The sequence below is a fragment of the Pungitius pungitius genome, chromosome 9, assembly GCF_949316345.1.
Source record: "Pungitius pungitius chromosome 9, fPunPun2.1, whole genome shotgun sequence".
Lineage (NCBI taxonomy): Eukaryota > Metazoa > Chordata > Actinopteri > Perciformes > Gasterosteidae > Pungitius > Pungitius pungitius.
Window position 1 is genome coordinate 15,168,131 of NC_084908.1, and position 24,140 is coordinate 15,192,270.

The following is a 24,140-nucleotide window of genomic DNA, read 5'->3' on the forward strand; positions in this document are numbered from 1 at the left end:
ACGAAGCGTCGCTTCAGATGAAGCCGCTGAATGCCAGGTTTGATCTTTACAGAACTGCTTTAAGATGTTAATAATGATGTCGCAAGATGGTTGAAGAAGAAGGGTTAATCAAGGACCTCTTGCTCCCTTTCCTTCACATCTTTTATTTTATTGAATTACATATCAAGATTTTAAGATTGATCTTTTAGGAAATCCTTAATTGGTTTACCGCGTGTTACATTTATGAAAAACACTCCCATTACAGCAAAGTAAAAAAAAAACAGCCTTCTTATTTTATAAAGTAATTGTGGCTTATTATTCCAATATCATGAAAAACATATGCATATATAAATATTAATATCAATTTCGATCAAACACTAAGAAAATTTCTATTTTGGGTATTCACTGTTCTGACGTCACACAAACTGGAAGTCACGGTTTCCGTCGTCTTTGGGTATTTTTTTGGACATTTGAAAGATGGAGGCAACTTTGGACCGGCTGACGTAACGTTACATGGAGGCGATGTTTTCTGGACTAGTACCAGGTAAGCAGTCTGTAAAGTACAATAGAGGAAATGTCGATGGACATCGATGTCATGTCGATTAATTCATGTTAGCTTTTAATACACATTAAATGCTAACTTTAGCATTGCATGTTAGCTCGCTAATTAGCTAACATTTAAGAAAAGTTTACTATTTTCACTTCAAGTTACCGCAAACGGTAAGCTGTGAATATTTTATCCCTGTTGTTTTAACTTTATATTGTATTATTATATAAGTGTTGCAACTCTTTACTTGTTTCAGTTCCACCCAGTTTTTAATTGTTGAAGTAGGACACGACTTACTCAATTTAACGTTAGCTAACAGCTTCCTAGCGTCCATTAATTTGACTGATAGCTAAGGTTAGCTCCAACTTTTTAGTAAACACCACCGACTACGTCACGTCCTTCAAAATGCTTTCAATTAAAGTGGTTTCAATTAAAACTACACATTAAAGGTTTTGTGGCAGTAGACATCACCGTAGGGTAATTTTGTTAGGCTGCATTAGTTGCCAGTGTCACCATTAAAAAAAAGAGGTAAATCCAGCATTTGTAGTTACAAAATGCAGCCCTATGTGAGATTTGGAAGGTTAAAAGGTCACTGATGTAACGTCACAACATCAAGACTTTAATAGGCTGCTCATATTAAAAGTTTATTAAGTTTATGTTACCAGACTACCTGCAAAATATAGTCTTTGCGATTATTTATTTTGCCATTCATGGCAGGAAACCACAGGTAATAACCTAACAATGCCTGAATTCCATTTGAGTGGAGTGAGTCCATTTTTTGGATCTGGTATTTTGCATGCCGGTTAAAATTGTGTCATGGGGCATTTGAATGGAACAGAGCTATATTCATTTGATTACTAACCCCTGTACTTTACTTGCTGTAACAGCTAAATGTCCACAGAAATCAACTCTTTATTAAGGCTAATTAAAAATGAACGTTTTAGGTTCTTTCATTTATACCGTGGTGCTCAGTGATTATAACCTAAAATATTGCCGGCCATATGTTGAATATATTTAACACCTGAACTAGCAGTCCATCCACCCTGTAGAGCAAAAACAGTCTCTTAGGCACGACAACTTCTTTCATGTTAAGCCGAAACAATAACCAAATGGGCAATAAACGCTGCTGATGATCTCGCTGTCAGAGTTTGCCATTTCGTATGTAACAGATCAAATTATGAGAGACCTTGCAGTGCAGTGCCGGGGCTCAGCGTGGGATTAGGGGGCAACTATCTCAAGGCTGTACTTCTCAGATAACCGCACCTAAAGCAACCTTTTCTCCAACACACAATTACCCGTCCGCTCCATCCCCCCCCCAATCCCCTTCACCACCTCCCTTTTGAATTTCATCAGGGGCTTAATTAGTATACAAATAAAACTTCCCTTATCTCGCTCTCGCCCTAATTGGCCTGTCTTTAGCTATGCCTGGTGAATGTGTGTTAGTGTGTGAGAGAGCTGGGACCCCTGTAATTAGAGTGACCGTGTTCACCTTTCCTCTCAAACGCACGGGTGCTCAGGCAGCCCACGGGGAAGGGGGAAGGGGGGGCTCTACAATGTGCTGTATGTTCACATGGACGTGCAAGTGTGTGTATGGCGTTGAGGTGTGTGTGTGTGTTTGTGTGTGGGGAGGGGTGCCTAGGATTATTGCTCTGCAATCATTCTTGGACCATCCCAGCGGTGTTCTCATGAGCCAGGAGGGCTTTGGGTGCTGCTGGTTCCCACTGAATGGAAGGGGCATCTTACTTTTATTCATTCCCTCTCTTCTCTCTGTCCCCCACCCCCTCTCCACCCTCCCCGCCTACGACCCACCCCCTCCACAACTAAAGTGTTTATTGATTAGCTCGTCCCGCTCTTCAACAACTTAATATTGGGTGACAGTGCACTGTGTTCTCACCGTAATTAGAGTTCAGCTCCGAGGTAGGGGGGTGCGGGGGGGCAATTAGAACCCTTTGTTATTAAACTTGATTCATCTTCCTTCTGCACAGCTCTGGCCCGCTCCACTCTCGTCTTCTCTGCTCCCGGATGCTTACCAAGGGTATCGGGCCATCCAGCCGACTGAAATTGGCTAACCCGCAAATTATCATGTTTGCTGCTAGATTCCCGCCCCCATCTCCCCCCCCCCCCCCCCCCAACACCCCCTCCTCCGAGGACTTCCTTCCCCGCGATGCCAATAAAATACAATAATAACTGTAAAGATCCCCAGTCAAATTCACTCCGATGCCTGAACTCAACACAACACAAGTCCACTCGAGCCACTGAGACCACATCCGTTACTGCATGGCTGCCCACAAAGTGTTGATCAGCCATTGCGACATTGTGTTGTCTTTCTTACAACTACAGTTTTTCATTTTGAGGTTTAAAATGTTTTTGGTTATAAATTCAAATTCCTCCAAAGAATGTTCATTTTATTACATTTCTGCTATTTAAATATGTTTTGGAAACAAGTGTATCTGATTGTTACAACATTGTTTTGATGGATGATTCATATTCTTTGTATATATCATAACACTACGCAATCTATTTAGACCAGGTTTTCCATTCAAAATCTTACTAGGAGGAATCCTATTTAACGCTTGTTGTGCAAACAATTGCTGTGTAAACATCTTAAAAAAAAAACTGCATTCCTCTCAACACTTAATTTTTTGTGAACACACCTGGAGGACTTCAAGCATTTTAATGTTAAAAAATATTTATATTCTGTTTTCGGATTCATTTGAATTGTGTCCGTACTGAAAACAACCAGTTCACATCACGATAACTGAGTAGATTGAGCATTTAGAGCTTTTGATAGTTTACATTGACTTTTGGATGTTTGAAGTCACCGTAGCAGCGCTCTGCCCTTAAAAAGGGTTTCAATTGACATTTTAGCAAAAACAAATATATACTGTGATGTATACAGTTACTCTCCATGCTTCAAAATTACCTTATGCCCAGCCCTTCGTCAAGTGTGCCCTCAAAATGACCCGTGTGTACATTAATCTAATATTTTGAATCAGTTACACCTCTCGGCAACACTCACCTCTGCGGATTTTGGTTATAAGATTATGGTGTTGAGGTCTATTTACAGAAATATGCTGCTTAAATGACTATTTTCAATACTACTTAGCTACTTAACTTCAGGAAATGGTTTACCATCGCATGAAAAATAACTTCTGTTTGTAGCATTAGCAAATCTACTTGTTGGCGGCGTGTCACTTCAATTTAGCAAAACGAGTAAACTTCCCACTACCACCACCAATAAAACTGTCAACTTTGTTTTCTCTATTCCTTTGCCGCACCAAACATTGTTAGTTTGAACCGGGGATGGGAGTTGACAATGTTCTCCCTCCTTCCCCCGCCATCCCATCCCTCCGCCCATTTCTTTTGTGTCTCCTGCAGTCTCCAGGAGGTTGATAAGGAGCTTATGGGGAAAAGGAAGAAGATCAATCCTGGTGTCAGCAGCTCAGCACACATCTCTCCCAGTTACGGCAGGACAAGTGTCAGCTGGAGGAGAGGTAGCCGCCATGCAGGGAGAGGGAGAGAGTGAGTGAACGAGAGGGCTGAGGAGATGCTGGTGGTTGAGGGGGGGGGGTGAGAAAGAGAGCCCTCTGCATGGCAGCCAAGCGAGTGAGCAAGCGAGCGGCCCAGCCCAAGGGAGTGCACCTCCAGTAGACAAAAGATCAATTCTCTCCATTTCACTCTCAGCTCCTGATAACAAGCAAAAGTTCAGCAAGCCCAGGAGCTGTCTTGCCTTTGAAATGTGCATTCTGGTGTGCTACACACATGCAGTTGCACAATTAAACTCCCATATAAATGGGATACCCACAAACCCAATCACACTCATCCATTTAAAATAACTTTTTTTGTTTACCAAGAAGTATCTTTTGTCAAAAATCCATTTTAATATTCATTATTATGCTCTCAGTCGTGTATGTTCACCCGAAACTAGTGAAACGTGAAGCACGTTGCAGAACCAGCGTTACTTAGTCTATTTGTTGCCTCGTTGTTACATTAGATTCATATCTTTCTAATCAAATTGTGATGATTTATTTGTTAAAGTACAGAGTTTGTCATACATGTGAACACAGGGTTTCATTAGGTCTGGTCAGCGGATACTGTTTGTTTCTCGGAGGTTCTGCAGTGTTTCCCCACAGGATTCTGTGAAAGTATGTTAAATGCATCAATGTGGTTTTAAAGCAAAATGAAGAGGCTGGATCTAAGAAAAGAAATATGTTGGCTTGTTCTAGCAGTGGTAGAATATAACGTGCCTTCAGGCTTGTCAAGTTTACTGTACCTAAGTACAAGTTTGAGGTTTGTGTACTTGGCTATTTCCATTTTATGTCAGCTTATACATCTAATCGACTACATCTCCAAGGTTTTTTTTTCTAGTTCGGCTACTTTGCAGATTTTAAACCCTTTGAGGATAAAGGGACATTGTAAGATCCCCGCCAAAGTAATACTTTTGAAATTTATTTAAGTAGAACTTTTAGGGCGGATTTTTAAACCGTGCTATATTAAGCAATTGAATAGTAAAGTAAAGCTTGAACAAGACTCCGCGACCTACTTACTCTTCAAAAGCCCAACAAGGGCCCGACGCCGCACACCGCTGTGGAGTAAACGGAGAGAGAGACGGCCCCATTGAGAAGGGTGCAAGTGTTTTGAAATTCTTCAAGAAAGCGTGGCGGGAAAAATTAGAACAGCCGGCAAAGTCTAAAGGTAAATAACGGGAACACTGGTTGTAGTCATTGTTTCCTTGACGAGGAGCAGCAGCATCCAACCATTCAGAAATGTTCCTACATATCCAGTCTGCAGTGGAAACAGCTTCCCCTGGTATTTGGTTCAGGATGATAAAATGGACAGTAAGAGAAAACCGCACCAGACGGGGAGCTGATGCATTCGTTCAGAATCAAAACATAATTTGGGACAAAGTGCAGTGCCAAGGCTGTGTGGTTTTGATTGTGATTGCGGGAAATATATTGTTATTGGCAAAGGGCTTTGGTCATTCGAAATGAGAAACATGCGTCTCAAAGAGCTTCATTTCGTTTTTCCTCCAGACACAAGTGTTATTGATAACATTCTCATTTGGGGTAGTTTATAGAATATATTGTTTCCTTCCTGTTTGTGCTGTTGCTCAAGTCGCAGCACTTGTTTTCATTAGAGTTCCCTCAAAGCCACATGTTTGTGGGTGAGCCCTAACATGTTCCTCATTAAAAGTAACAACTTTTTCTATCTTGAATTATTGAAATATAAGTGGGATGAGATGTCACATTCTTCGTCCAACTCTGACACAAACACACACTTTAAAAACTGCACATCCCAGTCCCAGTATCTCAACCTTTTGTACCATCTCCAGTTCCCATAAAACTTCCCAAATATATTGCCACGGTTTTATTACTTCAAGTCAAACGTCATCTCTCTTGCGAAAGCGGCTAAAATAGATAGTTTGATGGTAGGCGATGAGTGGCCGTCGTCTATTTTGATTGTTAATCTTTGCATGAAGTTCTAGAAATCTCTGCCGAATTCTGGAGAGTCTGATGGTGTGTGACAGTTCTTTAGCTGGTTCTGTTTAAGGCCGCCACAAACAAAAGAGCGATTCTGTGGAAGTCAGAACCCTCGTCACTTCTTATCAGAGTGAAACCCAGAATAAGGGTCCCTGTCTGTTGATATTCCGGACCGGCTCTGACCCCCGTGTACCACAGCGGACACGGGTGCTGCTGGCCTGCCATTTGGCAAATGCTGTTTGTTTGGATTTTATTTACATCCCCCACTTACAGTCCTCCTTCATTTGGAGTCCAAATGTCATAACAGTGTCTGTGTAATGTACCCAATGATGAGGTTTCTTTCTGGGATCCCCATCCATGGCCTCCCACAGATGGCCCACACCTCTTTGTATATGGAGATTTATTCCCAGGGAATGTTTACAGATCTCGTCATTACATGGACATCCATAGCTAAATAGGCAGTAATTGCGGCAGAAGCTCTGCTCCATTCTGTGTTGTTTTTGTCATGTTCTGGCTGAAAGGAACAACTTGCAGAGAGGGACAAGCCAGTATCACGCAATTGACCTTTTACACGATTTTCAATTACCGGGGAGAGGAGAGAGACTGAGGGGTCCCCGTAGTGCAGCTGTCTCTGCCGCCTCCCCTCCCGAACATCTGCCCATCGAACGTGGCAGCGTCTCCTTTTTCTCCCCGTGAGGTCGCCCGCCTTGCCCAGGACGGGCAGGTGTGTGCCTGGGCCAGCCCCCTCTGTCATTAAGTGGCCCAGCTGTGCTGTCACGTTTGGCAGAGAGGCGGGTGTCATCCATGACCCTGTCTCAGCCTCCTCGGAGGGGCACACACACACACACACACACGGACCTTGACAGGGCAGCTGAGGGTAAAGCCGTGCGCGGAATATCTATGAAGGACGACCACATCGTCCCCTCCTTGCACCCTGGTGGGCGCCACCTCCGCATGCTTGCCTACCCTCCTGCCAGAGTGCAGGATGGGCCCTCATCAGACGTGTCAGTCAATAAAAAGAGATAACGTCACGTCTCCCCCTCCTGCTGTGTCCTGTGTGTGTTTTTCAGAGGAGAGTTACACACCGGGACGGAAGGACAGAGTGCTGATGGATATTTTGACAGGCAATACAGATATTATACACTGTGAATTTGAATTTGTATTATTTGAAAATGGGCAATGCAGTGTGTACTTCTTTTAAACTTCTTAATCTAATTGGAGATACTAGTCCCCAGTATAAGTAAAATACTGAACAAAAAGTGCACACAGTCAATTATTTAATTCAGGTCTGATTGATTTTGTAATTCTTGTTTGTGGTTTTTGATTCAATATTTTCACCCTCCAAAACTTAGTCATTCTGATAAATTTGTGATAAATCAGGTATGTGAAGGCAATGGAGTTGAACATGAGATGGTGTAAACAAATACCAGCCAGGGTTGGCAACTAATTATGGAAATTTGTGAAAAAAAGAGACCCAAGTACTGCTCCTGCTGATGAACTAATACCACCCGGGGAACGTGTTGCCTTGGAAACTCCTTTGGTTTTGCCACCTAGGCGTTCTTGACCGATTTGGTATTAAATTCTGAGGAGCCTTTCTATGCCTATCAATAGCTTTCAACACGCCAACGGCTTAGCAGGTTGCTCGCAGCCAACGTGCTAACAGCGCTAATCACTGCCAAAAGTGCTCACCTGGGAGGGGGAGGGGAGGGAGGGACGATGCTACCCTTTGAGGGTGAGCGACCTCATTGTCTGTTCCAAACAGACAAAAGTCAACTACATCTTTAAACAGTGTACTGGTGTTTGCTGGTATACAAATATGTTATAAATTTATTTAGTCCCTGCATTAGCCACGGAAGAAACTTGCATCTGCCTTGAGTGAGCGGCTCGACTCGGTCTTGGGGGTTCGGCGGCCCGGCAAGTCTGCATGCATCTGAGTCTGAAGGTGTTGAAATGCTTCAACCTTGGGTCAATGTATATTTATTTACTCCGTATTTACCGAGGTGCTGATTCAGCTGCAGAATTGCAATCCCACTCAATAACTTCATGGTTGATAAGGCAAGGAAAGGCACAGATTTTCATGGAGGAAAGACATATGCGAGAGATTGTGGGATTGAGATAAACACTGTCGAATACAGCGGTCAGCAAACGCTTAACGGTGAGGAATCTACCCATTAAGTGGACATCAGTGGTTATTGCGGGAGTTCTGGTCTTACAGCAGTTGTTGCTGCACTGAGACATTGTGATCAGAGCAACAGCCGGAGCAGGAAAACAGATGCGTTGGAAATCAGTAACTGATGGTTGGAAAAAAAAAAAGAAGACATTTTTGCATTTTTATTTAGACTCAACATGTTTTCTAGTCACAGCGGTGCCAGTAAAAGTCATTTTGTCTTTTGATTGGGGTAATTTTGTGCAAAACGAGGGACAAGCCCTGTTGCGTTTCAAAAGCCTGACTTAAAACGCAGACATGTTTTGAGTCGTGTTATACAGTATAGAGGCAATATAACATAAAAGCGCCGGGGTGTTAAATTGGATCATTTTATTGACGCCGGGACTTTAGTTCTATACCCTTTTTAATTTGTAAATTGACTATTGACATTGTTCAGACGAACAGTCAATAGTCGATAATGGCAGAGCTGCTTCTGCTTTGTGACACACGATCCCGAGACAGATTATCCTCCTCAATGAATTTAGGGATGTCCAACGAAACCGAGAAACAATAGTCTTCCAGTCTCCAGTGGCCCCTCAAAGTTGTATGATTGAGTTCAATTATATTATCTCCTCTTTATTAAAAAAAATCCAAACTCTCGAGCGCATGTTGCTTCGCCCAGAACCGCACCGCGTTTCACCAGCATGAAATCCAAAATATGTGATGTTGTTTGGTCATTCTTGAGTTATTGGATTTTTTTCTTCCCGCGTCCGTAGTGTTATTCCCAGCTTCACCTACAGTGCGCGCACACACACACACACACACATGCACACGTCTGGTGTTATTGGCAGCGCGCCTTCAATCACCGACACCTCCAGCGTCCCTGGTGGCCTTTGTCACAGAAGAAAGAGAATGATCAATATACCAGTTAAACTAGACTTTCAAAGCTGATCGTAGGGCCTCTTTCTGGGGCCATCTTCTTTAATGAATTTTCTTTCATTCCCCACTAGTTTTTAAACATCAAACAATAAATCGGCCAGGGCACAGTAAAATATTTAGATCTATTGACTGTGTTTGAAAAATGTAGAGGGCAAAAACTCTGGTGGTTTGATGCTGATGCATTCTGAACACTTTAATCCACCCGAGTGTTTCCTTTTATCTGCCTGGGTTTCTCCAAAAGAGGGGAAAAGGGCCTAAAGTATGTTCTCAAAGATCCAGCCACACTTTCTTAAAAGCTCCCTACCTTCAATTGCTCTATTCTATTGCAGCGCTTGTCAACGTTCTCGGTACCAAGGCACGCACATAATTGTGAAATTTTCCGAGAAAATCTGTCCAATCTTTTAGTCGCTGTTCACCTTTAATGACAGTGGGGTGTGTAGAAAAAGATGAATTGCAAATGTATCGAAAGAAATAGTTATACTAGTCTTAATTAACCATAACTGCGCCGTTCGTCAATAAAATCTCACATGTGGAAATGTGTTGGTTACAACATGGCAGTGCGACAAGTGTGGAAAGCATCTGCTTTCTAACGTCTGCAGTTTTATTCCTCATCCCCACCCTAAAACAAACCTGAAAACATTTAGGAAAAAATCCCATCTGTGTACAGTATGTCGGTGGAAATTTGCTCTGACAAAATATCTTTATTCTGTCATGAAAGGTGCCACAAAGGAAAAAGAATTGTGTGGGAGGATGCTGGTGGAGTTTTCTGAAAAATCTTCTATCTTTCAATATTGACAGGTTGTGTCAGAATGCTACAAGACACAGATCAAATAGTGTCTGAAAATACATTATTCTGTAAAAACATTTCACGAGGCTCAGTGAGTTTGAGCAGAACTATATTTTTGTCAGCGCATTGTGTGTATTTATTACACTTTTGCAAAAGAGTGTTTCTAGGTTTAGTAAAATCTGTGTTTCTGTTTTTTGTTGTCAAAGTCACATCGAGGTGAACATCATCATCTGACCCCTCGTGGAGCCCCTTCCCGATGTAGCGATAATTTGTACTGTGTGCATGCATGTCTTTGCACGGCTGGTTGGTGCACGTGCGTGTCTTGGCTGGCGTGACAGCCTGGCCTCGACGTTAAACATCTGCCTGGGTGATTCATTCGGCTGCGGATGTGGAGTGACACCGAGGCACATCTGCCGAGGTGCAGGCGATCCCTGCAACCTGCCCCTTTGAAAGGCCCTGCCTCACCACCCAAAACCACGTCTCGTTTGCGTCATTTCCCCAACTCTCCACCACTGCTGGTTCATAAAAGTGACATCTTGCTCCCCCCCCCCCCCAGTTGTGCAGGCGGGAGAGCAGCAGATGCCCAGCCTCGGGGAGATTTAGAAATGGCAAACACAATGAAACTCATGCACCTGGGTAATCCCAGACAAACCTCATCTTGTCCTTTTTCTTCCGAGGCAGATTTGCTGCGCTTTCATGCATTGTGAATGTACGTAAATTAAAGTGGACAAGATTTCTGCTAAAAAACAAATGTATTGAGCATAAAATGTATTAGCATAAAATAAATAGCAAACCATTTAAGTAATCTTGCAATTGACCATGTTTTTAAATAAGGAAATGATTATAAACATTTGGTTTGAGCCTTTTAAAAGTGAAGATTTGCTTTTTTCTTTTGTTTTAGAATCAGAAAGTATTTATTGCCAAATATGTTTACACATAAATTAGATATTTCCCATTTGCACTCTTGGGGAAAACGCAAGCAATTGTTGAGACCTGTTACGGCAATTGATTACATTTTTTTCCAAATAATTTGTATACTAAACAATTGCGAGGTAAAAAAAAAGAAAGAAGAAAATATTTTCCCGGACATGATTTAATTATATTTCATTTGCACAGAATAATCATCGGATTATGTTATATGCTGTTAAACATGCAGTAAATGTATTTCACTGAGTGGAAAGATTGAAAAATCATTTGAGTTTTAGTGACAGATGCTTCTCTTCACTACTGTGCAGGCCATTGTAATCACTTGAATGAATACAGCTTGACTAATTAAGGTTATGCTGTTGGCTGGCTCTCTCCAAACAAGGCCCAAGTAATGTGGATTGTGTTGTAGCACTGCCAGCCCCCCATAGTACACTGCAGTGCAGATGAAAGCCACGTTGATACGCAGTTCAGTCCGACGTGTCATTTGGAAAGAGCTGAAAAAGATCAATCAGTGTAGCGCTTGGATTTGAACATCACATTGATGTTTCCACTTAGGCGAAGATCTAATTTTGTCGCGGAGCTTGTAATAAGCTCATCGGTTTATTTACCGTGTTTTCTAGCTGCGCTGCGCTGCTCTCGGCCCTGCCGTTACCATGACGAAAACACAGAGGAATATGACTCTTAACGAGTTAAATAGAAATAGCTGATTACTGACAAACGCAGCAAGTGCAGATGATGATGACTGAAATGCGCTTGATACCCGTTCTTGAGCTGGCTCTGCATGTTTGGCACAGATAGAGTCCAAGGACGCGCAAGGCCTTTGATCCGGTCTCTGGGGCGTCCCAGATGTTCCTGCGCAGGGAATGTCAAGTCTGGTTTAGTTGCTGAGGTAATGCCCAGCCATTATACGTACAACCCATCCATCAAACAAAAGGGAACTGTTCAGATACGCTTTTTCCTTCTTTTTTTTTTCCCTGACTGAGGTCAGTGAGGAGTCTTGATAGAGCACGACTACATCTATAAAGCACCCATAATGATTAGTCAGGGCATCCATGGGACATTTCCTCTACTAGTCAATCCAGATGTCTGATGATATTATCCCTCATTTGAAGTAAAACCAAATGTAATATTTCATTTCCATAGATGTCATTGATGCAGAAGTTGTCCTTCCTGAAATCCCTGAATAATGAGAAACTCATTTAAGAGCATTCTGACTGACTGAACATCTGACTCGGAGGTCTCAACCAGTAGGTGGCAGTATGATACCTGAATCCACAACTTCTCAAATCAAGACTCCTCAATCATGACTGAGAATAAGCATAGTGACTATTTCAATTCACAACTTGAAATGTAAAATAAAATCTGCTACATTTATTATATACAATGTGCAAATTTTAACCTCTATTATTATTATCTACTGCTTTTATAGATAAATATTTACATTCAAAGTCAGATTCGGACACAGCATAGATAAAAACACGCATCCCTGTTTTTCCATCCAAAAAGATATGATATTTTATACAGCAGTGAGTTCACTTTGAGCAAAAACAAATTGAAAATCAAAGGAAAAAGGCAGATGAAATAAAATAAAGGAAAATGTAGCATCTGACTAAAAGATCCACCTGAACTTTAGGATTCATTGATTAAACTCTGAACGGCTCGATCCAGAGTTTTTACACTCTGACTAAAATAAGTGTTGTGCTTAAAATCCATAGCTGTCTTTAGGCATAATCGTCCTTAAAAATATAGCTAAATGAGACACTTATACTTTATGGTACTTTTGAAAACTTGGAATTTCTAAATGTAGATTATTTTTGTAAACTACTCAATATTCCTCTTAATAGAGAAAAAACGTAGTTCTGTTTTTAGTCAATACCAGTAATGGGACGTTCTTTTGTTTACCCTTTTGTAATAGAGACATGCTCACATTTTCCTTCTATCGATTTGAATAAAGCTAATGGCAGTTCATCTTCATTCTCAACATCTTCTTCCACTTTGTGAACCCGATGCAGAACCAACACATATGCCTGGAATATTTTGTAAATGCTTTCTTCCGAAATTGATTGCATCACTCTTCCAACTGGCCCGGGCGAAGGCGTACGGAGCTCCGTTGATGCACATGCGACACCATTTCCCGTCCAGCTATAACTTCAATCCCCGCAGAAAGCAATTAATAGGCACCTGAAATCCAGAGGAGCTTATGAGTTAATTTCTGGGCTTGTTGCTTCAGCAATCCTCACCACAATGCTTCTTTTTTTGTGTGTAGCAACTGAGCTCGAGACGTACCTTTAAAAAAAAACGAAAAGAAAACTCTTGTCGCAAAATGCTAAAACTTTATGGCTGCACTGAAACAACAGGCGTCCTGGATCAAATGCTGTGAGAGGACGGCAAATATTTTAGTCTCATTAAGTTGGTTCTCGAAATGTATTTTCCTACAGATGAAAAAAAAAACAAAAAAAGGAAGGTGGTTGCACAATCTGCTACATTCACTGCCTCTGCTCAGAATTAGAGATTTATTTTCTAGAGAGGAAAAAAAATCAATTAGTGCTAAATTTATTCATGGATTTCTGCGATCAATGCGAGTCCACTCAGAGGGGCTCGCTGGGACCCAGTTCATCCCAGTTAATGTGTTTGAAGGGGAATTACCATTGATGTTGTTTTTCCCCTTCCTCTCAGGTCAGAGAGCATCTCGGAGCTGTCACGGCCAGGCTGCCCGCCGCGCGGGGACGAACCCCCTTCCGGTCCTTGCCGACACCGACGAGGCTCCCAGACCGCGGCGAGGACGGCGAGGACGGCGCGGCGGTGGATGTGATGGTGGGGAAGACGATCAGGTGGGTTGGCCGTGCTGAATCCAACGTGCCCAACTGTCTCGAGCTAATTGCGAATCCAATCAAGGCCGGGAATGCGGCCTATTGATTTACCCCACTAAACACAGACTATAAAGAAATACTGAGGGAATACATTATGTGTAAATTCACTCACAAATTGCTTCCACGTCCACAGAATGTTCATATGATCTACAGTACTTCTTGGTGTACTCCTTTTTTTCGATACGCCGCTCCTCACTCTCTTTTAATTCGCTGCAAACACTGCAATGTTAATTCACATGACCTTTCATGACTATTTGATTGTTTTCATAATTCTTGCATCCTTCATAATGCCGCTCGGAGAGGCACGCAGTGTGATCTTCTGAAATGTTCCTTCAAGGATATTCTCTTCGCTCTTCCTATTGATTTCAAACAGTTCCTGCACACAGGCTATATTTCAGGTCAATTAGACATATTTGGGCATTTGCAAATCATTTTTTTCTTTCAGATCCTGGGGCTCTGAAACTGCACTTTTGGCCCTAACAGCACTGCTCACATTCTCTGTGGAGCTTGACATTTTGATCCGCAACAGAGACTAAATGATAACCGTTTCCTTGTAAATGCGGTTGCCTGCGGGGGAGGGTTTAAATAGACTAAGAAGGACTTTTCACTCACTCACTTGTTTATATTCACATCTCATCTAAATATGAACGGCAAACAAACTATTACAGGTTGGTGTGAGGCTTCCGAGTTAGTAGAGGTGCAGGGGGAGACCCCTGATCACAGCAACATTTTTAGTCATTTTCTGAATTTCTCTTATTTTTACACTTACAAATTATGTAATAATCTTTCCAAGAAAGATATTAAACAGGTTTTAATTGACTCTCTTCACTAGATTACAGAAGTTTTTGCTGTCTGTAAAGAGAATTTCTTTAAAGGTTTTTTTAGTTTATGTATGAAAGAACAAGCTGCTTTTGTTTGAAGTGCTCGGTCTCGGCATCTGTGATCACTCTAATTAAGGCTCTCCTCTCACTGAGAGCAAAAACACTTCAATTCATTTATTTTTATTCCAAACATATCATTGACTGCTCTCGCATCCAAATCCAAGAAAAAATAATTGATTTGAACCGAGCAAACGCCCCTCTCTTCAACAATTTGAAATAGAACTGGGGGATGACTTGATTAGCCAGTTGCTCATTTGTGTGTTTTATTCCTATCGCATGAAAAAGTATATAATTCCCTTTTCACCAATAAGTGCAAAGATTGGATGGAGCATTTATTTTGCAATGGGAGAAAGTCAGAGCTGAAGTTGGACCCTTGTGTATACGCACGACAACCTCCGGTCCCTGACACTTCATGGCTGGTACTTGACAACACCCCTGCGGCCGCGGTGCACACGGCGAACCGGCAGCGCCCACACAGGGGGAGATTGACATAAACACTTTTTAATTGAGCTGCAAATGTTGTCAAAAAAATGAAGTCATTATTTTAGCATCCCCGAGGGGGGAAATCTGCTCATGCAAAAATAAATAAATACATGTATAATTATGGCAGCCAGTGGCATTGTGAGGCTGCACGGCGGGGATGGTGTTACATTTCTACCGCGGCACTCGCAGCCTTTTCCCAGCTCGCTGATAGCGTTCAGTGCTCAGCGCCTGGCTCCAGGGGAAGATTGCTCCTTGTCACATCCTTATCAAAGAAGCGTTTTGTTCCGTCTTGCACACAGAGTTCTTATTCCACAAGAAGGCCTGTGTGATCTCTTATACGTGTGTAGATCTTTCTTCAGCATCAACCCCCCCCCCTCCAATCCTCCGCTGAAGATCAATTGTGTTTGTACTGTATGTGAGTGTGTATCAAAGAGTCCCCACAGTCAATGCCTCCACTTATAAGGTAATGTACTGACACGGGAGATTCCACGGGGACTGTGCGGAGCTCTCCGTGTACGGAGACTGTGCAGCAGAAGGAAGGGTTTTGGAGGAAGGGGGAACACAGCAGTCACAGAGCGTGGGAGGATTGATACACACACCACCATCAGACCATACTATCTTTCCATAAATAAAAAAATATATATATGTATGCACAAAAACATAGTATATGCACGTAGAATGTTGTCAGATGATTTCAACCAGAAGAGTGCTGATTTAGCTCCCATGGAACTCCAATGCTGTTTCACAGAGCCGTGAGGGGATGAGCGATCAGTGAGAACTTTCATAGCGGTGAAAAACACTCACCCGGTTGTTTTATTAATCCTTCAGATTTATGAAGGAGGCTGTCCATGCAGAAGGGGAATTATTCCCATGCATTTCAATATTATATTGACCTTCTAACGAGCCAAGTTTAAGTCAGAAATCCATAGTTGCTCTTGTCTGAGAAATGGGAAGCTCACCAGCTCCTTCCTTCCTGCTCTCCTGCAGCTGAGGTGGGAGGCGGGTCAAACGCAAGGCCGGGGTTTTGCTGGATCTGACCCAGCCAAAGGAGAGAAGTGGGAGGATGCAAGTGATGGTTTGTAACTGTGTGTGAGGCTGTATGGGTTATTCAAAGAGGATGTAGGGTGCATTGTCCTTTTGATGATGTGTATATGTGCTTTTCTAAGTGTGTTTGTGTGGGTTCTTAGCCAGTGACAGAAGGTGACCCCGTATGTATCGCGTCCAGTTAATTTGCCAGGACGGACTCCATTGGGTGTCAGTTTTCGCTGTCTGACTCATTCTGCTGGACGGTGTTTGGTCTGATGGAGCCATCCTGAACAGGAAGGCAGGGAGAGCTATAGAACAGGCTCAGTGACAGGTTCTCAAAACACGCAGACCATGAATATGCAAACTCCACCAACACCAACAGCCCAGGAAAAGAGAAATGCTTGATGTGGCTGAATCTGAAAATAAGCAATTTTGCCAGTTTCATGAAGTAGCATTGACACTTTCAGCATATTTCTATCTACTGAGTCTCCCAGTTAGAGGAGAGAGTTTCTTGCCTGTTTCATCACTAAATATTAAATAATGTTTCACTTTACTGCCACAACATAATGAAAACGGTAGAGGCATGTGCTATGGGATAAAAAGAAATCATAATTGGATATTTTTGAGAAGTTGTATTTGTGCATTTTTTATTATGTGCTTTTGCGAGGGTAACATGTCTTGATTGATTGGAATAAGGACCTCCTTTTAGCTCCAAATGTGCTTCCACCCTCCCCTGATTGATGCATATTAAGCAAACATGCGCCTTTGATATTGAAATGATCTCACTGCTATCCTACAAACATTTCAGCAGACAAAATGGAACTGTGCTCATTTTCTCACTGTAATGTAATTAAATGAAACACCGCGGTCATGAGCTTTGTCGGGACCCAGAGGTGAGGGTTCTTGGTTAAAAAACAACTCTTGGAGCTAAAAATCATCCAAAAACTCCAAAATACAATTATTTTGTCAATTTATGTTAGACTGACTTCAGATTATATCTGAACAGTTAGAATGAACAACATAAGCTGCTGATAACATAAGTAGTAAAGGTAATTTATTCATGCAGCCTTGAGTTGAATAGTTTATATTATAAACATCAGCAAATATCAAAAAGGCCCATGCTCAAATTTCACAGAATATTAAACTTTGATGTAAAACAAGAAAAGGCGGAATGAGGACCACGTTTGTAAAGCTTAAACAATTAAATCATTGGCGTCTTCGCAATGAAACCTAAAAACTTTATGATTAAAGTTAAATAGGAAATTCAGCAAACATTTGAATTCAAGCTCCCTTCATTTGAAACCTTTTTGATACTCAGTGTTCCACATTTATTTTGGTACTGCAGAAATATGTGGTCTTGATAACAAAGCTTAGAAGTGAATCATGGAATAAGGAGGGAAAGCGCTGTCTCGTGGGATTTACTGGAGTTCATGTAGGAGTTTACAAAAGCATGAACTCAATACTATTTCTTATGTAGAATTAAAGAAGACACGTCATTATGTGTGACTCCCAGGAGTCACAGCGTAGCTCTAGGAGGTGATAACAGGACTGCGTGCGTGCGTGCGCGCGTGCGCGCGTGTGTTTTTGAATCACACGGTGAATGCTCACAGGCCTCTGCTCAAGAAACAACTCGGCAAATCACTATTTACGTACCATTGTCGAGATAAGCAACAGTAGTTATTGGCTCGTCCTTCCCACAGCTCTCTCTGCTGCCGTGTTTTTGTACTTCGCGAAGGTTTGGTTGGCCAAAAAAAAAAATTGAAAAGAATGTTTTTGTGTCTATTGCAAGGGGCTTGTGTGGGATGTTACTGTGGAAAAAGGGTTGAGTGTTGATTTGGTTAAAGTTTGGTGCAGACACCGTTCTGTACGAGGGGAAAAGGGTGGTGATGCTTTTAACTGTACTCCTTTCCTGTTTAGAGGAAGGGACTGTACATTCCAGGACACACACACACACACACACACAGGCACTTAGGCAGACATTTGTGTACATGAGCGCAAATACTTCAATGTGTACCACCTAAACAAACGTTATACTACTCTATACATTTTACTGCACACTCACACATTAAATGCATGCACACGCCTTCCTGTTTTCCGACACACTCGCTCACTCCATCCTCCTATTTCGCCTCTCTCTCTCTCTCTCTCTCTCTCTCCCTCCCTTTACTGGAAGGCCACTCTGATAGCCCCCCTCATAAGGAGAGACACACCATCCCTGATTCCAGTGGGAGTCCTTCAGAGGGAGCACTTCCAGTGGCTTCAGTGCATTAAAGCTTTTACCTTTTGCTTCAAAAGGCATCGGGACAAAAACAGGCCGAGCTCTTTCTCTCCACCAGGGAGAGAGGGAATGCATTGTCTTGTGAGGACACTGATTACTTAGGAATCAGTCATCAATTATTCAAACGATGGCATACTGTATGCCTCCACCTTTAGTGACAAGACGGCCTTTCAAGGCCGGGAAGTGCAGAGACACTCCCTGCCTGGTCCACACGAATCGATAAAGGCCCGGGGTAGTTTGCTTCCTCGTCTTTTTTTCTTCTTCATTTCGGTGTCTCGGTCTTCATACCAATGTGAATTTTGGGGCCTCCACATTACACATGTGGGAGACCTTAAAGTGCCAGCGGCTGAGAAGGTCACTGGGCCAAAGCAGGCCACCGTGGAGGCCCCCGCAGGCTTTGGATACACGCCCTTGGCATGTCCCTTCCCTTCACTCCACTGCCTTTTTGTCAAGTTCTACTCCCTTCAGTCTCGCCACTGCCTGTTGTCTTAACTCTCAGCTGATGTGCTGAAAGTGAGCCTGATGAATGTTTGCCGTTCATCCACAGCACCTGGTTCTCTGGAGAGTGGCTGTTGAAGTTGCCTCAAGGACGGAGACGGACGAAAGAAGGGGACTTTCTCTTTGACCGGTCCATGAGCTGGACCACCCAGGATTTGCATATTTGAGGTTTTTACTTTGCTTTTCTTACATGCCTCCACTCAACGGTGTTGCAAAGTTTTCCCTGGACCAGACTTGTGGTATACTTTGCACTCCCGCTCCTTAGTCACTGTCACTGGAACACAAAGGGCCCGACACACAGTCCTGCGTCCTGTCCCAGACTGTCTGACCTCGCCTCTCTGGAAACCTTTGCTGCCTCGCAATGTTTGCTGAAAGAATATCCTCTTACTCTGCCGCAGAGCCAGAGCCCTTATTCTGAACAACCACAGACCACTAAAAGAAGGTCGAGCGACTCCGGTCAAAGAGCCGATTAAACAAATGAAGTGTAATTCACACCTGACAAGTTAAAGTGGATTTTGTCTATATTTTTTGTTGTTGTCATGTGTTCCCAACATGTTGGCTTTCTAGAAGGTTTTCGAGGTCAACGGGCCCGCCGCTGCTGTATATTCGTGGGCCGCTTGGCCTCCGTTGCAGCTCCTTGACATGAAAGAGTGAAAAGAAATGTGGATGGGGAGAGCAAAAAGGGTGAGGAAAAACATGGGAGGGGCCAGAGGGTGGGAGGGAGCGAGCGAAGGAGGGAGGGTCGCTGGAAGAGTTGGATAACAATGGCTGCAGTCCAAGGTTGGCTAATAGTATCTGACACACTGCAATTTTGAGGCTTATATCAACATTGTTTTTACAGCTGTAATTAAGCCACCTAATCAGAAGCACATTGGTCGGGACAGTCTGGAGCGGGCGATCCGGGGGGGGGCGGTGGGGGGGGCAGACACACAGTGAGCTGTGTTCAGCCCTGCGGCGAGGCAGCAGCGCCGCACACTGGGCCCGGGCTAGGTGGAGGCCAGCCAAGGGAGCTGTGGGTGGGAGAGCATCCTGAGTGTGACACACTCATGCACACACGTACACACAGATGTACAGGGCTGTGCAGTGCGAACCACACTGAATGATTGTTTTTGGAGGGGCGCAGTTTCTTTCTGTGTGGAGCTATATGCATGTGTGTGGTAACACATGTCGTGGGCGTGTGTCTCCCGGTGGCACGCATTTTGTGTGTTCATCAAGCGCATAGTTATGCCCAAATGTGCCAAACTCATGCACGCATGCGGGCTCAAGTGCCTTTTCCATGTTGGTTCAGTTGACGGATTAATGGTGTGTGCCTTTTTTTCGTGCAAAAATAAGCGCACACAGCGTGCAAACGTGTGCGCGATAGAGAGAGGCAACATGTGCATGTGTGCGGTCACCTCAGCCCCACAGACGTTCACCCCACCCTTGTCAGGGCCCAGCGCCGAGTCACCAAAGTCTCAAATGGCAACAGCACGCACGCACGCACGCACACACCCACACACACACACACACACAGGACGTGGAGCTCAGCTGGGGCCAAAGTCAACAGATGAGCTGGTCTGAACTGGCTCGCTGTGTGTTCTGATTGTAAATTGCGCTGGTGATGATTAGAGAACTCCAGCACAGGATGTCGACTCTTAAAACTGTCCAGAGAAAATAATTTTCTACTATGTTCAGGAAACTTTTTTTTTTTTCTTCTTTACACTGCTTCCCATTCCACCACCACTCCCCAGCCCCTTCATCCCCCCCCCCCCGCCTCACTCCTTCTTTAATTTAAACATCATGGGGCTAAATGTGCGGCGGTGGAAGGGGTTGGTGTGTCATTTGGTTTGAGGGCCTCCAGAATAGGAAAAAATAAACGAAGAAAAGCTAGAAAACAGAGGCTGGTAACATTTTTGTCTCATCTATGCAAAGTACAGTACATACCCACATCCCTTATTGTTTGTGTTTTACATCTGTACGCACTTTTCTTCATCTGTGTATGTTCGGTGACAAGAAATGACGATGTTGTATTTCTCCCGTGTGCATTACCGGCAATACTGTTAACGGAAGATCAATGAGGGTTTATGTAACCGTGTCAGAAGATGAATGATTCTTTTTTTGCTCTTTACCTCCTACTCACTGAGTCATGATGTCGTCATACTGAGACACAGCATACCGGGCTAGTCCGGCTTGTTGTTGTTGTGGTTGTTTTCCTACATCTCCACGAAACCCCCCCCCCCCCCCCCCCCCGAAAAAACACGCTTTCTGACTCATCACTCGTTGACTCTCCGCCGGGCGGCTCATCCGATCCCCTTTTGAAGTTGCTTCTAATGATTCTCAACAGTGTTCGTGTGGTCGCCGTACGGTTTTCGGTGGCTTCATTCTGAAATTCAAAGAAATATTTCGGCATCAATAAACCCAACGTATGACGTGGCACCAGGGTCAGCATATCGTAGTCCTCAGCCAGCTGCCAGATTTTGGTCTCTCCCCCGCTGCGACGCCCAGCTCGGTGACCATGAATGTGTTAGCAACTGCTGAGGCCTCTCACCTCAGGCTCGATTTACGTCCCTGTTTAAAAATGTTGCCATTTCCTTCTTCTAAAAAAAAAAAACGACCTTTCTGCTTCTGCTCTTCACCTAGTATATACATTGATTCCTTTTTTCTAACGCGCAATGCTTTGTGGGGCAGTGGATGGAGAAATGGAGGAATAGAAGTTTGTGCGACGTATGTGGAACAGACGGGTCGCTGCTTGGCTGAAGTTTGGCTGCAGTCCCTCTCCCTCCCCCCCCCCCCCCCCCCCCCCTCCTCGTTGCTCTCTCCGCCTCTACGACCCCCGCAGAAATGTCCAGCTTGATTTAATCAGCGAGGCAGAGGGGAAATCAAACTGGGCGGGGGACCAAAAACCTCCACGCGGGGACAGGCCCGGTCCTCGCGACCCAATTGACCCCCGGGGGCAGGCAACAAAGGCAGCCAGTGAGTTTGTGAAAGGGAGTCTGTTTACATTTGTGTAACGGTGTCTCCGTGTGTGACTTGAGAGCGAGGCTGGCGGGGAGGATGTCAATGTGTCCCCCAGGTGGCGGCGGCAGCAGTACAGTCACACAGAGGCGTCGTGTTTGACATGAAGAAGGTGGGGAGAGTATTTCCTATCCCACAAGTCCCCCCCCTTCTTCCTGCTGTGCGGCTCAGACGTTACAGTCGGCATTAAATTCCTGTCGAGAAGCTCCAGGTGGGGAATATGCCACGTAGGCCACCGCTTGTGCCCCCGGGCCCACAGTCGCTGTCTTCCCCAAACAAGCTACACCTTTTGTCTTTTGTCTAAACCTCACCCTCCAATTATTTTTCGAACCCCCCCCGCACGCGGTCTCCCTTATTCCTCTCTCGCCTTCTTCTTCCCTCCCTGATTTTTTTTTTTTTTTTTGCGATTGTTTATGCAAAATGACGGCTCCCCTTCAGCTCGCCGGCTTGTGGTTGACCGGGAAAAAAATAAATAACTCGGCATGGACTCTTCTTTCATTCACAAACGCCACCCTCCCCCCCCCCCCCCCACTCCCTCCACCCCCCCTGCCAGCTCATAACTAGATGAGAGATGGAGCGAAAATGTAAGCTGTGGCGAGAGAAAGTAAATTGAAAACAAATCATGGCATGACCGTGGAATGCGACCGGCGCACGGAGGGGGGGGGGGGGGGCGGGAGACGACTAACTTAATGTCGGCCATGGGATTCTGTGGGCCCCCTCATCTGCGTTAAACGATTATCAGGAGTACAGTCGAGATTTAACCCCGCTGCAAATAATTCAGAGGTGTGACTCATTCTCGCGGCACTAAAGTTGACACATGGTTTTCAATTTGACTTTGTAACCGGGCCATTCACAGAGGACCAGCACCTTGTCTCACTGAAAGCATGTTATTATAGTCTCAATATAACCCGGCCAAGGGCCCAGTAGTGTGCAGTATGTATTCCAACTGCAGTCATAGGTCCTGAGGGACTTCGTTTGTCTGTCTGTCTGTGTGTGTGTGTGTGTGTGTGTGTGAGTGTGTGTGTGTGTGAGTGTTATGTAGGAGGACCAGGATGTGGAAACACCCAGATTTATACTTTTTGCTCTTGGAATATCCCAGAGATGTGTTGGAGGGGGATTTTATAAAAGTCTCCTCCGGTTTCCCTGGTTCAGCGTTTTGTCGTAGTGAGGACATTACGTGGTGACAACAGGCATTAAAACACGGCCCCCTCCTCATTTTTTTCCCCATGCACACACGTCCGTCTCTGTTTCTTACTCCCACTCTTAATTATTTTCCGGACTGTTACCTTCAAAACCGAGGTTACAGCAAAGCCATGTGTGCTTAAACTTCTTAAATGTTAAATGAAATGAATTTAGCGTGAAATGGCATTTAATGCACAATGAACAATATAATTCACAGAAAACATACAGGTCCCCAAATGCAAAATCCCCTCTGAAATTGTTGTTAGCAACTTGCTGCTGCAGCAAATAATGAGTCTGACGACTGCTACTATTACAGCAAGAGCTTCTTTTAAAAGGGTTTTTCCTTGAAGCTAAATACGTATTGTATTCTAATGGTGCTCCTGAGAACAGACTGCTTACCCTGATATGAATTGAATATTCACAAAAGAAAGCAGCCACGGCATGTACTTGAACATAAAACAGGCCGTTGTACTTGAGGGGCCGAAACAAAAATATTGACACTAAGTTCCAATTTTAATTATTTTCTTAATACCGGTATGAGCAAGGTTCCCTCGCAATAGATGTTTGAGTCAGAGAAAAGCTGCAGGGTAAATACAGTCCAAACTGGTCAGGAGCATATTTCATTATGCGACTACTGTATGTGTGTGTGTGCGTGCGTGTGTGTGTGTGTGTGTTTGCCTATTTGCTCGCGGAAGACACGATTAAAACCCGACGCATAACCCCGTCTGCTGTTTCCAGAGCGGCATAAAGAAATGATTTAGATCCGGGGAAATGATCGAGTGTTGAAAGCATTGTGCCAGCGCTGTCTCCTTGGGTATGGACGCTAAAGTGAAGTGGAAGACCAAAGCGGTCCGCGTGGGTGGTTGACTAGACGTCAAACCGCACAAGTGTCCTTGAGACCGGCGAGCTCTTTGGTTTGTGCGTATAAGTATATGTGTCTCCACCAGCTCTGGCAGCAACTCGGGAAACCACCGGGAGCTCCTCCAATAGTACCTCGTGTGGACTCATTTGTTGACTCAGTGATGGGTAAAGGGGAAAGTGTTGCCATCTTAACGCGCACACACACACACACACACACACACATTGAGAAAGCAACATAAAGTGGTGCTTTTAAGAGGCTACA

At 44.0% G+C, this 24,140-nt stretch overlaps 1 long non-coding RNA gene across 2 annotated transcripts in view; it reads left to right on the forward strand.

Annotated features, from left to right (window-relative positions):
* Nucleotides 1–416: 416 nt before the first annotated feature.
* Nucleotides 417–24,140, forward strand: part of LOC134132717 (uncharacterized) — a 127,155-nt gene continuing 103,431 nt past the window's right edge. Inside the window, exons 1-3 of one of the 2 annotated variants that reach the window (XR_009956893.1) lie at nucleotides 417–523; nucleotides 13,482–13,636; nucleotides 18,891–19,009. This is a non-coding gene — a long non-coding RNA (uncharacterized LOC134132717). Of the gene's footprint in view, nucleotides 524–13,481; nucleotides 13,637–18,890; nucleotides 19,426–24,140 lie in introns of those variants that run through there. The other variant, XR_009956892.1, reaches the window with a different exon arrangement.